The sequence below is a fragment of the Chiloscyllium plagiosum genome, unplaced genomic scaffold, assembly GCF_037043375.1.
Source record: "Chiloscyllium plagiosum isolate Xiang-an unplaced genomic scaffold, Cpla_swu_hap1 HiC_scaffold_18, whole genome shotgun sequence".
Lineage (NCBI taxonomy): Eukaryota > Metazoa > Chordata > Chondrichthyes > Orectolobiformes > Hemiscylliidae > Chiloscyllium > Chiloscyllium plagiosum.
The window spans coordinates 25,152,167-25,165,888 of record NW_028270156.1 but is presented as its reverse complement, the minus strand read 5'-3'; the positions used below and the strand labels follow the sequence as shown (position 1 = coordinate 25,165,888).

Genomic DNA, 13,722 nt, shown 5'->3' with positions numbered 1-13,722 from the left:
CTGCACACCATGTGACTTAACTTTCTCCATTAGTTTACCATGGGGAACCTTATCAAATGCCTTACTAAAGTCCATGTATATGACAGCTACAGCCCTTATTTCATTTTTTAACTTGGTCACTTCCTCAAAGAAGTTTATTAAGTTGATTAGATTCCCTACAGTATGGAAACAGGCCCTTCGGTCCAACAAGTGCACACAAACCCTCCTGAGAGTAACCCACACAGACACATTTCCCTACCCTATATTTACCCTTGACTTGGCAACTTAGCATGGCCAATTCACCTGGACTGCACATCTTTGGATTGTGAGAGGAAACCGGAACACCCAGAGAAAACCCACACAGACATGGGGAGAATTTGCAAACTCTACACAGACAGTTGCCCGAAGCAGGAATCGAACCCAGGTCCCTGGCGCTGTGAGGTAGCAGTGCTAACCACTGAGCCACCGTGCCGCCCTAAGTTGGTAATGCACAATCTCCCCCTCACAAAACGATGTTGCCTACCAGTGACAAGCCCATTCTTTTCCAAATATAAATAGATTTTATTCCTCAGCACCTCCTCCAGCAACTTTCCCACCACTGACATCAGGCTCACTGGTCTGTAGTTACCCGGAATATCCCTACTACCCTTCTTGTACATGGGGACAACATGAGCGACCCTCGAGTCCTCCAGCACCTCACCTGTATTTAAGAATGCTACAAAGATATCTGTCAGGACCCCAGCTATTTCCTCTCTCGGCTCCCTCAGCAACCTGGGATAGATCCCATCTGGTCCTGGGATTTGTCCACCTTAATAACCTCTAGTCTACCTAACACATCTTCCCTACTTATGTCAACGTGATCCAGAGTAATCAAACTTCTATTTCCAATCTCAACATTCATCACGTCCCTTTCCTCAGTGAATACTGATGCAAAGTAATCAGTGCTATGTTGATTCCTATTGCAACTACAGACGAACCTTGATTATCCGAAGGAGTCGAGCGAGCAGTATTTTGTTCAGATAATTGATTATTTGGATAATCGATTTGACCTTAAACAAGGGCTGCCATACTTATCTAATTCTGTGCTTACATTACATTACAGTGTGGAAACAGGCCATTCGGTCCAACAAGTCCACACCGACCCGCCGAAGCGCAACTCACCCATGCCCTTACATTTACCCCTTACCTAACACTACGGGCAATTTAGCACGGCCAGTTCATCTAACCTGCACATCTTTGGAGTGTGGGAGGAAACCGGAGCACCCGGAGGAAACCCACGCAGACACGGGGAGAACGTGCAAACTCCACACAGTCAGTCGCCTGAGGCGGGAATTGAACCTGGGTCTCAGGCACTGTGAGGCAGCAGTGCTAACCACTGTGCCACCGTGCCACCCACCGTGCTCTACCAGAGAGTTTGTTTAAATCTATAATTTTGATGCGTCTGCTATTTGAAGAAACTAATCTTTGCATTCTGCAAATTGCAGGTTAAACTGAGAAGGACTAACCCGTATCATCACATAAATATATGAAATCCCAACATTAAGTAAGGTGCCCTACAGCTTTTACAATCACAAGAGCATTTGTCAGTTTCCGCTGAACTCAGTGTCACGATAGAAAGACAGAAGCACCGCCTCGCACGTGTTTATTTTCTCTGCCATTTTTTTCATGAACGGCCGGGTAAAGTGACAGGAATAAAGCACTTACTTTGCAAAGGGCTGTGTAACTAACCCTTACGTAAAATAAAATCCAGTCGCTGATGCCTGAGATGCTTGTGTTTCTTTGTTTTTGCCAGCATTTTCCCATGTTCATCAGAGGTAATCCAAATTCACTTACCCCTTTTGATTAATGTTTTCATGGGACCTTGAGATCTTATTTGGATAATCCAAAATTCGGATAATCAAGGTTCCTCTATGCGTCCTTGTGTATTCGAAGGATGTTGTGAAACTTGAAAGGGTTCAGAAAAGATTTACAAAGATGTTGCCAGACTTGAAGGATTTGAGCTATAGAGAGAGGCTAAATAGGCTGGGGTTGTTTTCCCTGGAGTGTCGGAGCTGAAGGGTAACTTTATAGAGGTTTTTAAAATCATAAGGGGCATGGATAGGATAAATAGACTCCCCCGCCCCAGGTCTTTTCCCTGGGGCGGGGGAGTCCAGAACTAGAGGGCAAAGACTTAGGGTGAGAGAGGAAAGATACAAAAGGGACCTAAGGGGCAATTGTTTTACACAGAGGGTGGTGCATGCATGGAATGAGCTACCAGAGGAAGTGGTGGAGACTGGTACAATGACAGCATTCAAAGGCATCTGGATGGGGATATGAGTAGGAAGAGTTTAGAGGGATATTGGCCAAGTGCTGGCAAATGGGACTAGACTAGGTTAGGATATCTGGATTAATGGTGCTGGAAGAGCACAGCAGTTCAGGCAGCATCCAAGGAGCAGTAAAATCGATGTTTCGGGCAAAAGCCCTTCATCAGGAATAAAGGCAGAGAGCCTGAAGCGTGGAGAGATAAGCTAGAGGAGGGTGGGGTGAGGAGAAAGTAGCATAGAGTACAATAGGTGAGTGGGGGAGGGGATGAAGGTGATAGGTCGGGGGTGGGGGGAAGGTGGAGTGGATAGGTGGAAAGGGAGATAGGCAGGTATGGCAAGTCAAGGGGACAGTGCTGAGCTGGAAGTTTGGAACTAGGGTGAGGTGGGGGAAGGGGAAATGAGGAAACTGTTGAAGTCCATATTGATGCCCTGGGGTTGAAGTGTTCCGAGGCGTTCTTCCTTCAGGCGTCTGGTGGTGAGGGAGCGGCGGTGAAGGAGGCCCAGGACCTCCATGTCCTCGGCAGAGTGGGAGGGGGAGTTGAAATGTTGAGCCACAGGGCGGTGTGGTTGATTGGTGCGGGTGTCCCGGAGATGTTCCCTAAAGCGCTCTGCTAGGAGGCGTCCAGTCTCCCCAATGTAGAGGAGACCACATCGGGAGCAACGGATACAATAAATGGTATTGGTGGATGTGCAGGTAAAACTTTGATGGATGTGGAAGGCTCCTTTAGGGTCTTGGATGGAGGTGAGGGAGGTGGTGTGGGCGCAGATTTTGCAATTCCTGCAGTGGCATGGGAAGATGCCAGGATGGGAGGGTGGGTTGTCGGGGGAAGTGGACCTGACCAGGTAGTCACGGAGGGAACGGTCTTTGCGGAAGGCGGAAAGGTTAGGATATCTGGTTGGCATGGACGAGTTGGACCAAAGGGTCTGTTTTTGTGCTATGACTCTATGATTCCAAACGTTCGTCTGAGCTTTGGAAGAATATTAAAGTCAAGATATCCCTATAGATGGAACCTGTATACCTCAGAGAGTATTGAGACTGAAGATGAAACCCATTAAGTGCTGACAGTATTAATGAAAGACTTAGTTAATACAAAAGAAACAAGCCAATGTACCACCAAATTTCATGAGAGAAAATTAAACAAACCTGGGTACCATTAGTCTTACATTTGTAAGTGCAAAATGATGATTTCAGTCATGAGGAGCAAATTGAAATTGGGAATTTTCAAAATGAAAATAACCTAGAAAGTCGCTACAAATATTGTTTTCATAGGGGATAGATCCTGTGATCAAATGTCTTGCCTTCTTTGAAGAAGTAACAAATAAATTTGTTTTACAGGATAGTATGCAGGCTCTTCCAAAAAGCCTGTGCCAAAGGCTGAGGTACAAGATTAAAGCATTGGATATCTAAAGTAAAACTTTAAGCTAGATATTAGAATTCAGGAGGAAAACAGAAACTACTAGTTAGAAACATTATGTGAGATTGGGGACATATTAATGGAAGCAACCCAGGTTCATACATCTGTCTTAAATAAATGACCTGGATTCAAAAATATGTCGTAAGTTGACCAGAACAGCACATACTATAATGCAAAACTATGCCAACAGAGATTATGATGAATCAGCCAAATAATTACAAAAGGGCTGAAGTCAGGATTAGTGCAAAGGTATTTGCCACCTTTGGGAAACTTTCAATTTGCTACCCCCATCCCTCATTAACTTGTGAAAATTAGTTATGGGTGGTTGTTAAATATAGCCTTCCGTCTCTCCAATCTCATCTTCATAGTAATCCACAGCATAATGTTTATCATGTACTCTGCTTCTGCATCTCTTATGATTAAAAATACTTTGAGATTAAACAGCAACTTTCTGATCGGTTGAAAGGATAAACTGGTAACCAGATTAACTGGCATCACCCATTCCCCACATATTCTGAAGTAGTCACAATATGAGCCATGACTGAGCCAGTTCCGATTTTTGGTTATCTTCACAACATCCCAATGCATTACAGTGGTCAACATGTCCATTTGTTGTGCTAACTAAAAACAGTAGAACTTGATGATCACCTACATTTCAATCTGTCAGTTGTGATGATGCTGCTCCTTTAACAAGGTTATGTTGTCCTTGGCTTTTTTTTTCAGAGAGGCCATAAAAGACATAGAATCTGAAAAGTCTAAGTTTGAAGGGTTTAAAGGCCAATTTGATTACAACTAACAGATACTGCCTCAGGCAAAAGGCTTTTACGTTTTAAAAAAAAACACTTGTACAATGATAGGGTAGTGGCCAGTTCTCCTAGCTCAGCTTTTCTATGGTTTGGTGAAAGTGAGGACTGCAGATGCTAGGGATCAGAGGAACAGGAGAGTTGATGTTTCAGGCGTAAGCCCTTCATTCCTGATGAAGGGCTTATGCCCGAAACTTCGACCCTCCAGCTCCTCTGATGCTGCCTGACCTGCTGTGTTTTTCCAGCGCTACACTTTTCTCTGGTTTGATTTGTTTTTTGGTAATCTGGCTATATTCACTGAAAGCAGTCAGGCAGTTTCAAAGTTGCTGGATGCAAAGAAGCAGGTCCATGCTGATCCTCCTCTCTCTCCAATATCTCTCCTATAAGACCCTGTGTTTGATTTTACCTTTTGTGCCAAGAGATGTTTAAGGGGATTGTTGCAAGTATTTGGAACAGCTTCATTAAGGTGGGATGATCTGTTGAGTTTCTGGATAGGTTAAGTTCTCTTTTGTTTGTGTTTCATTCAGTAAGCTTGTAAATTAATTTTGTTTTGTTTAAAACTATGTGATTTGACCAACTGCATCCCTCCTTAAAACAATTAGCAAAGTTAGTATCTGGGCTATTTTCTTGAAATAACTTGAGGAGGTTTGGCCTGGTCCATAACACAGTTTTCTGTTATAGCTGATTGGCTTTAGGAACTGAACAAATGACCAAGATGGTAATCTAGGTCTGAGAAACAAACTATGTGAAATTACTTATCCCACATTTGCATTTCTAAAATAAATGCAAGAGCTGACTGTAAAAACTGAATTTCAAACCAAAATAAATAAAGTAAATGAACTTATCAATTTCAAAATAACTTTCATTTCCAAAACAGTGAAAGATAATCAGGACTACACTTTTGTAAGCAAACATCGAAGACCTTTACTAAAAATAACTATATGCAAGGGACGGTAAGACAGGACATCGTTTGGCCACAGACTCAGGTTCCAATTCCACGTGATCTGACATAGCTATGAGACAGCTTTTTATGCAACAGAAAGAAGCCTTTCATAGAATAAAGGTATATTTACGCCTTTAGTCCACTCTCCCCCAAGTTTTTATAGTATTTCTTTTAACAGCTAACATTTAACCATGAACATTTAGTTGTTTACTTTTACTTCCCCCCACCTTACTTCCACCACAATTCTCTTTCATTTGAGATATTAATATGTACAGCCTGATGAGCTGTCTTGAAGGACGCACAGGATGGATGTGTGCCTTTATCATCGCCTGGGAAGATGAACACAGGTTTGGAGTGGAATGGCAAGGTCATTTCCAGAAATCTATCAGAAAGTAGAACTGTATCACCTTTGATAAGAAAATAGACTTCTGAACCAGGATCTCCTAGTTGCACTGTGGTCTGCAGGTAGGATGGAAAATCAGTGCAATTTGTACTGTATGTTCTCCATCATTAACAAGGGCTTGTTTCTTGATGACAGTCTTCATGAAGTGTGATGAAAGGTCTATAATTTATTTATATTGACTTTTTAAAGTTTGAATTGTAAAATACTGACATATAGGTATTGGTTACTTTTATAAAGAAATTTCTTTAAAAAAAATTATATTGTCTTTCCAGACCAGTAACCCAATCCAGTATGTGTCAGAGGGCAGGTGAGTGAAAACCCTTATGCGTTAGTGGAAAGATGTTTATACTTTTAAGTTTATGAGTGATAGAAAAAACACATAAGGTCATTAGCTGTGTTTTCAGTTCACAACAAGCTACAATAAGCAAGTTTAAAAAAATACAGAAAGTGCTGAAGAAATTCAGCATGACTGCCAGCATGTGTGAAGAGTGTGAATGTTTTGAGTCCAATCTGACTCTTTTTTTAGAATGTTCTGTACTTGCTGTTTTTATTTCAGCTTAAAGTTTTTTTAATTAAGTTCAGAAGCAGGTTTATCAGTTCGATTCAGAAAACACCAGTGTTGAGTTTAGAACCAAATTTAGTTTGTCTCCTAGGAGGAGGATTCAGGACAGTTCAGTTGCCTCAGCGGAAAGAAATTAGAACAGTTCGGTTAGAAATCTGCAGGTTATTAGAATTTAGAAATTTTAGGCTGTTTGTTTTATGGTAAAGTTACGCTGGCAGATTTGGAAAGGACTTATTGAATTGTTTCCATGGTCCAAGCCAGAAAACTATCAGGAGTCAGTAAAGTAGAACCATGAAGTCCCATATAAAGTTGATATGTGGGATGTAATATCTCTGGACCAGTCTGTCAATGAGAGGGTCAGGAAACATGATAAAATATTGTTTTGTTTTGTGATTTAGATCTTGCTGTCTTTGATATTTACATGGCTTGGTTTGTTATTTTATTTCTCCTGTATAATAAATTTAATTTTTGTTGTTACAGGAATCTGAAGACTCGTGAATATACAGTGTTGTAACCATTGTATTAGTGAACTAAAGTAAAAATGTCCCGTCAAGTCAGGTTTCATTGTAGAATCTAACTCATCCAGTAGTACAATCAGCTGGGATCTTAATAACTGGGTGAATTTACAAGAATTTAATAGTCATCTATCCTCTTTTAAAGAAATGGGTATATGTAGAACCTAAACAAAAATCATGAAAATTGCAGCCAAGTTTATTGCATGGCTTAGGTTTTCAAAATCATTTTGATCATTGCCAAAAGATTTTCTTGAAGTAGACAAATCAGTGAATCATTTAAAGTTTTTGACTAGGCCTAAACAGAGTTAGCAGATAAATTAACTATGAAAAATAAAGGTGACTTGGAAATTCAGTTATTGGATACACTTTTCAAAAATTTAAATAAGAGATATAAGTAAATGAGGCTGTTATTTAGCTTAAATTCTTTGATAGAAATACAGCACTGTGGATCCTAAACTGAATTATATCAAACAGCCTCCTCAGAAACTAAATTGCAGCAGACCCTCACAAATGCCTTCCTCCACCACAGCAGCAAAGACAAAAAGGTAAATTTTCATACAAAAGAGAAATCAAGAAACAAACAAACAAAAAAGTATGTGGCCGGCCAGGTGAGCTGGTGAGTATGGTCACTTAGGTATTTTGAAACCACAGACTATAATATTTTTATTGACCAGGATTACAAAAGGATGCATCAAATCTTTCCAGATATGCTGCATATTTCAAGTAAAACCCAAGCATGAGTTAGATCAGAGGCTTTAATCCCAATAGTAGCTTTAGAAAAATGATTATCAGGGTTGTGTAGGACTACTAGCTACAACCAGAAATGGGAATCAATGTTTTATTATGGATATTTGAGCAGGATTTCCTGAAGCATTGTCTTTGGTAAAAATTACTGCAGGTATCATGGTGAAAATGTTAGTTCAGTTACCTCAAAGATTTGGATCATCCAATGAAAATTTGAATCGACCTAACTGCATGTCACAAATCTTCAAAAAAAAGTGAATAATCGTGGAAAAAATGTCTGCTTATCATCCACAATCTTAATATACAATGGAGAGATGGTATCAAACCGTTATTAGAATTTATTGTTAGGAATGGTTTCATGATTGAGATAAAGGATTATTTTATTTCTGTTTTGTGCAATAATCTAGGACCAGAGGGCATAATCTCAGAATAAGAGGTCACCCAGTTAAGACAAGGATGAGGTGGAACTTCACCTGAGGGCAAGGAAACCATGGAATTCTTTACCATATAAGGCTGGAGAGGCTGTGTTATCAAGTATGTTTGAGGCTGAGTTTTTTTTTGTGGAATGTGGGCATCACTGTCTGGCCAGCATTTATTGCCCTTGAGAAGGTGGTGGTGAGCTACCTTCTTGAACTGCTACAGACCACCTGCAAGGTCATTAGGGAGGGAATTCCAGGGTTTTGACCCAGCAACACTGAATAATTTTTGATCGGTAAGGGAATCAGGTTTATGGGGGAAAAGGCAGGAAAATGGAGGTGATGATTTTCAGATCAGCCATGATCTTACTGAGTGCAGAGAAGAATCAATAAGCTGAATGGCTTATTTCTGCTCCTATGAATTATGATCTGTGTGATTTACATCATGTTGTCCTCAATATTTAGATAATATCTCTCAATGACTAACCACTTTGTTAACTAATTGAACAATATGAACATATGATCAATGAAGCCAGTATTTGTTCTGGAATCTGACTTGGCCAGTATTGGCATCAAATAGGTCAAAAGGATAATTGAAGTTAAAGGAAATTATTTTTTGTTCCATCTTGCAAGAATTTATTTTTAAACATAAGATGCTCATTCATTAATTGTAGCAAAACATCTTCCACAGCTAATAGTTTACAGTGATCTTAGAGATCTGAATATTTCCTCCATCTGTGTATGTTTCTGTTATGTCACTTGTGTGACAACATTGGCTGTGTCTGCACAGTCTTTTGGAAAATATCTGCAATGTGTTCATTTTCAGACTCTAAGGCTCTATATATTTGTGACTGTTAATAACTAGCCTTTCAGGTCAGTGGTCTCTTTGAGGTATTCAATTCTTCTTTAATTTTGATCTAAGAGTTCTTTTTGATGTTCAAATGTAAGCATTGCCATGGCATAACTGTGTCACTGAAAACTCTATAATTTTGTCCTTTAATTATCGATTTTAAAAAATCTTCCTGTGTTTCCATACCTTGTTGATTGAACTCATTTGAAGCGTGGAGCTGCATTTATACAGCCAACAATTTCTTGAATCTGAGAACTGGAATGGTCTAATTTGAACTTTAGGATGTATTTTCCTCCAGATATTTTATTAGCTGCTTGCAACTGTTGAAATATCTTTGACTGATTGTTTCTGAAGCTTGAGAGCTTTTCACAAGCACAAAAAAAACATACATGGGTGTTACGGGTGGAGGAAAAGCCTAGGAAAGCATTGATCTCTACTTTCCAGGTTTTTGCACTTGATTGCAAGAGGCACAGGCTGACTTATTCAAACCTTTAAATTCTCTGACTTATTGGTTAAAAACCATCACGTATATCAACTGATGAGAAGAAATAAACTGGCTTTCTTCAGGCATTAGATGTTTTTTTCCTGCAGAGTAAAGGGCAGCTCCTTCCTTTTCGGAGGTCCAGTGGCCTCTGACCAAACATTCACACCCACAAATTGTTCAGCTGTGAGCCAATTACATAGTTGTTGGCAGACACAAAGCATCTGTTATGAATAACTGGTCACCTTTCACAGACTTGTGATTTGTTGCTGGCAAAATCTCCCTTTGTACACACCCCAGAATCTAGCTTGTCTGTAGTAACCACCCTCACTGCTTTAACAAACAGCAGTGTAGACAGCACATAAGTAGTGTCAGGTAATTTGATTAATAAATGGCAGTTAACCATTCCACAATCTGTCTTTTTAAATCAGTTCTTTCAATTCATAATCAAAAATACAGAATAAAAAAACTGTCTTTACACCAGGTTAAAGATTACTTTAGAGTCAAAAGGTGTGGTGCTGAAAATGCACATCTGGTCAGGCAGCATCCGAGGAGCAGGAGAATCGATGTTTCGAGCATAAGCTCTTCATCAGGAATGGCTGATGAAGAGCTTATGCTCGAAATGTCAACTCTCCTGCACCTCAGATGCTTCCTGACCGGCTGTGCTTTTCCAGCACCACAACTTTTGACTTTGATCTCCAGCATCTGCAGTCATCACTTTTTCCTAAAGATTATTTGAGTACAAGCTATTATTATATGTTCCTTCAAAGAGGTCAAGTTATTAACTGAAAAATTTTAGATACCAAGATTGAGACAAATACAGATAAGACTAAATGATACCTATAAAAAGGAACCCCCAATATGTCACTGTGGTATGCTGTTGGGCCTCTACTTGAGTTCATTCTTACTGAGGTGAAAAGGTTAACATTTGAATTGTGTTGACTTCTGTAGCTGAATAAATGATGTTTTATTGCACAGGTGGACTCAGCACATCAGGAGATTTTGTGAAGAGCGAAAGTTCAGTAGTTATATGGTTTTGATTTTCACATCTTCTGACTTTCCTTCAGCTGAACAGCATTTGCTTCTGTATTCCTTCCTCTTTGAGAAGGCTCAAACTATTAGTGAAGTAATTTGCAATACTGACAAACTCTGACCTCTACATCAGCAGACGTTTCTATCTGCTTTTGCAACACCTTCTCAAATTTGCTCTAACTCATCTGCATTTCTTTCAGATGGACCTGCTGAAACATGGCTTAAAATTCCAAATTGCAGTCCATTAACCTGTTAATTAGTCTTTGTTTAAATGACTTGCTTGAGGTTTAAGAATTTGCGTTATAAGGAGAGACTGGGACTTATTTCACAGGAACATAGGAAGTTGAGAGGTGACCCTACAGAGATTTATAAAATAAACAGGAATATAGATAAGATGAATGGCAGGTGTCTTTTCCTTAGGTTAGGGGATTTCAAGACTAGGAGGCATATTTTTAAGGTGAGAGGAGAGAAATTTAAATAAATACACAAGGGGTACGTTTTTATACAGTGAGTGGTCCGTGTGGAATAAACTTCCAGAGGAAGTGATGGATATGAATACGGTTACTATATTTAAGAAACATTTAGATAAGTACATGAATAAGAAATGTTTGGAGGAATATGGGACAAGTGCAGGAAATAGTACTGGTTTAATTTGTGATTATGGTTGGCATGGACTGGTTGAAAAAAAGGGTTTGTTTCTGTGCTGTATGACTCTATGGCAGGTGGGCTGATGATTTCAGCATGCATCCAACTTCCAAAATATGTATTTAAAAACATGCATTTTGAAATCATGTTAGTGATCTGTTATCAACATGTCAGATTTCATGTAACCATAATGATGTTGGCGGTTTTGGGGGGGGGGGGTTGGGGGTGGTGGAGTGGTTGTGATTTTTACATGTAACCGTCATCCCTACAGTCAAGTGCAACAGAACTTTCTGAGACCAATCTAATCTATTACCGGTGGACTCTTAGATATGCCAGTAGTGAAGTTGGAAATATTCCTTGAATATAATGAAGGCCAAGTTATTTTTTCTCAGCTGCAAGGGAGACAAGGCTTGGGTGGGGTGGGGGTGTGGATGTTGGAGAAGTGGATATTTAGACCATATTCAATCCTTTTCCAATTTCACAGAAGCGAGCAGTGAGCAGCTTGAAAAGTGGAGCAAGCTTGATGGGCCAAAAGGCCTATTATTGATTCTATTCCTTATGGTCTTATAAATGCTGGCATTGGGGGACAGAATTGTGAAATTTCTTGCACCAGCTGCTTCCACTAAACAACTGACTTTGCTGCATTTATAGCCTTCCTTCCTTGACCTACTGTTGATTAAAGTAGTTGCACTGTCCAAAAGCACTTTATTCTCGATTTCCTGTTGCTTAACAATCCAAGGAGAAAAGTCTAAAAGTGGGCACAAGCCCAGCAGAAAGTCAAAAATCCAGTCAAATTCACAAAATTTCTGTACTGTACCACCCTTCTTCTGTTTCCCCATTTTCTCATTTTGATAGGAAAGGGAACCAGGGTTATGGGGGATGGGGGTGGGGGTAGAGAGGAGAGACAGGAAAGTAGAGAGGAGAGACAGGAAAGTGGAGAATTCACCCAAAATCCAATCAGCAGGATTTTGTTGAATGGTGGAGTAGGTTTAAAGGGCCGAATGATCTCCTCCTGTTTCTAAGCCTTATATTCCCTGTATCAGAAATGAGGCGCACAGAGTAAGATTTAAATCACTGGAAGTGCGCAGGTAGAAAGTGATTGCAATGAAAACACAAAATAGGAAATCTGCCTGTAAATCTTACATATCCCTTAACAGACTGCTGATAAAGATACTCCCCACCTACGTTCGGGACACCACCCATGCCCTCCACCTGCTCCATGATTTTCGCTTCCCCGGTCCCCAACGCCTTATTTTCACCATGGACATCCAGTCTCTGTACACCTCCATCCCCCATCACGAAGGACTCAAAGCCCTCCGCTTCTTTCTTTCCCGCCGTACCGACCAGTACCCTTCCATTGACACCCTCCTTCGACTGACTGAACTGGTCCTCACCCTGAACAACTTCTCTTTCCAATCCTCCCACTTCCTCCAAACCAAAGGAGTAGCCATGGGCACCCGCATGGGCCCCAGCTATGCCTGCCTCTTTGTAGGATATGTGGAACAATCCATCTTCTGCAACTACACTGGCCCCACCCCCCACCTTTTCCTCCGCTACATCGATGACTGTATCGGCGCCGCCTCGTCCTCCCACGAGGAGCTTGAACAGTTCATCCACTTCACCAACACCTTCCACCCCGACCTCAAATTCACCTGGACAGTCTCAGATTCCTCCTTCCCTTTCCTCGACCTTTCTATTTCTATCTCAGGCGACCGAATCAACACGGACATCTACTACAAACCGACCGACTCCCACAGCTACCTGGACTACACCTCCTCCCATCCTGCCCCCTGTAAAAACGCCATCCCATTCTACCAATTCCTTCGACTCCGCCGCATCGTCTCCCAGGAGGACCAGTTCCAAAAATGCACAACCCAGATGGCCTCCTTCAAGGACCGCAATTTCCCCCCCGACGTGGTCGACGATGCCCTCCACCGCATCTCTTCCACTTCCTGCTCCTCCGCCCTTGAGCCCCGCCCCTCCAACCGCCACCAGGACAGAACGCCACTGGTCCTCACCTACCACCCCACCAATCTCCATTTACAGCGCATCATCCGCTGTCATTTCCGCTACCTCCAAACGGACCCCACCACCAAGGATATATTTCCCTCCCCTCCCCTATCAGCATTCCGTAAAGACCACTCCCTCCGTGACTCCCTTGTCAGATCCACACCCCCCACCAACTCAACCTCCACTCCCGGCACCTTCCCCTGCAACCGCAGGAGGTGCAAGACTTGCGCCCACACCTCCCCCCTCACCTCCCTCCAAGGCCCCTGAAACTTCCATATCCGCCACAGATTCACCTGCACCTCCACACACATCATCTATTGCATCCTCTGCACCCGATGTGGCCTCCTCTATATTGGGGAGACAGGCCGGCTACTTGCGGAGCGTTTCAGAGAACACCTCTGGGACACCCGGACCAACCAACCCAACCACCCTGTAGCTCAACATTTCAATTCCCCCTCCCACTCCACCAAGGATATGCAGGAGTTTGGACTCCTCCATCGTCAGACCACAACAAAACGACGGTTGGAGGAAGAACGCCTCATCTTCCGCCTAGGAACCCTCCAACCACAAGGGATGAATTCGGATTTCACCAGTTTCCTCATTTCCCCTCCCCCCACCCTG

The 13,722-nt window shown here is 41.7% G+C and overlaps 1 protein-coding gene across 6 annotated transcripts in view; it reads right to left on the bottom strand.

Moving 5' to 3' along the window:
• The window catches only part of LOC148146864 (uncharacterized), a 67,886-nt gene that overhangs the window by 11,644 nt on the left and 42,520 nt on the right, over positions 1-13,722 (bottom strand). The gene's annotated exons all lie outside the window — the stretch shown is intronic.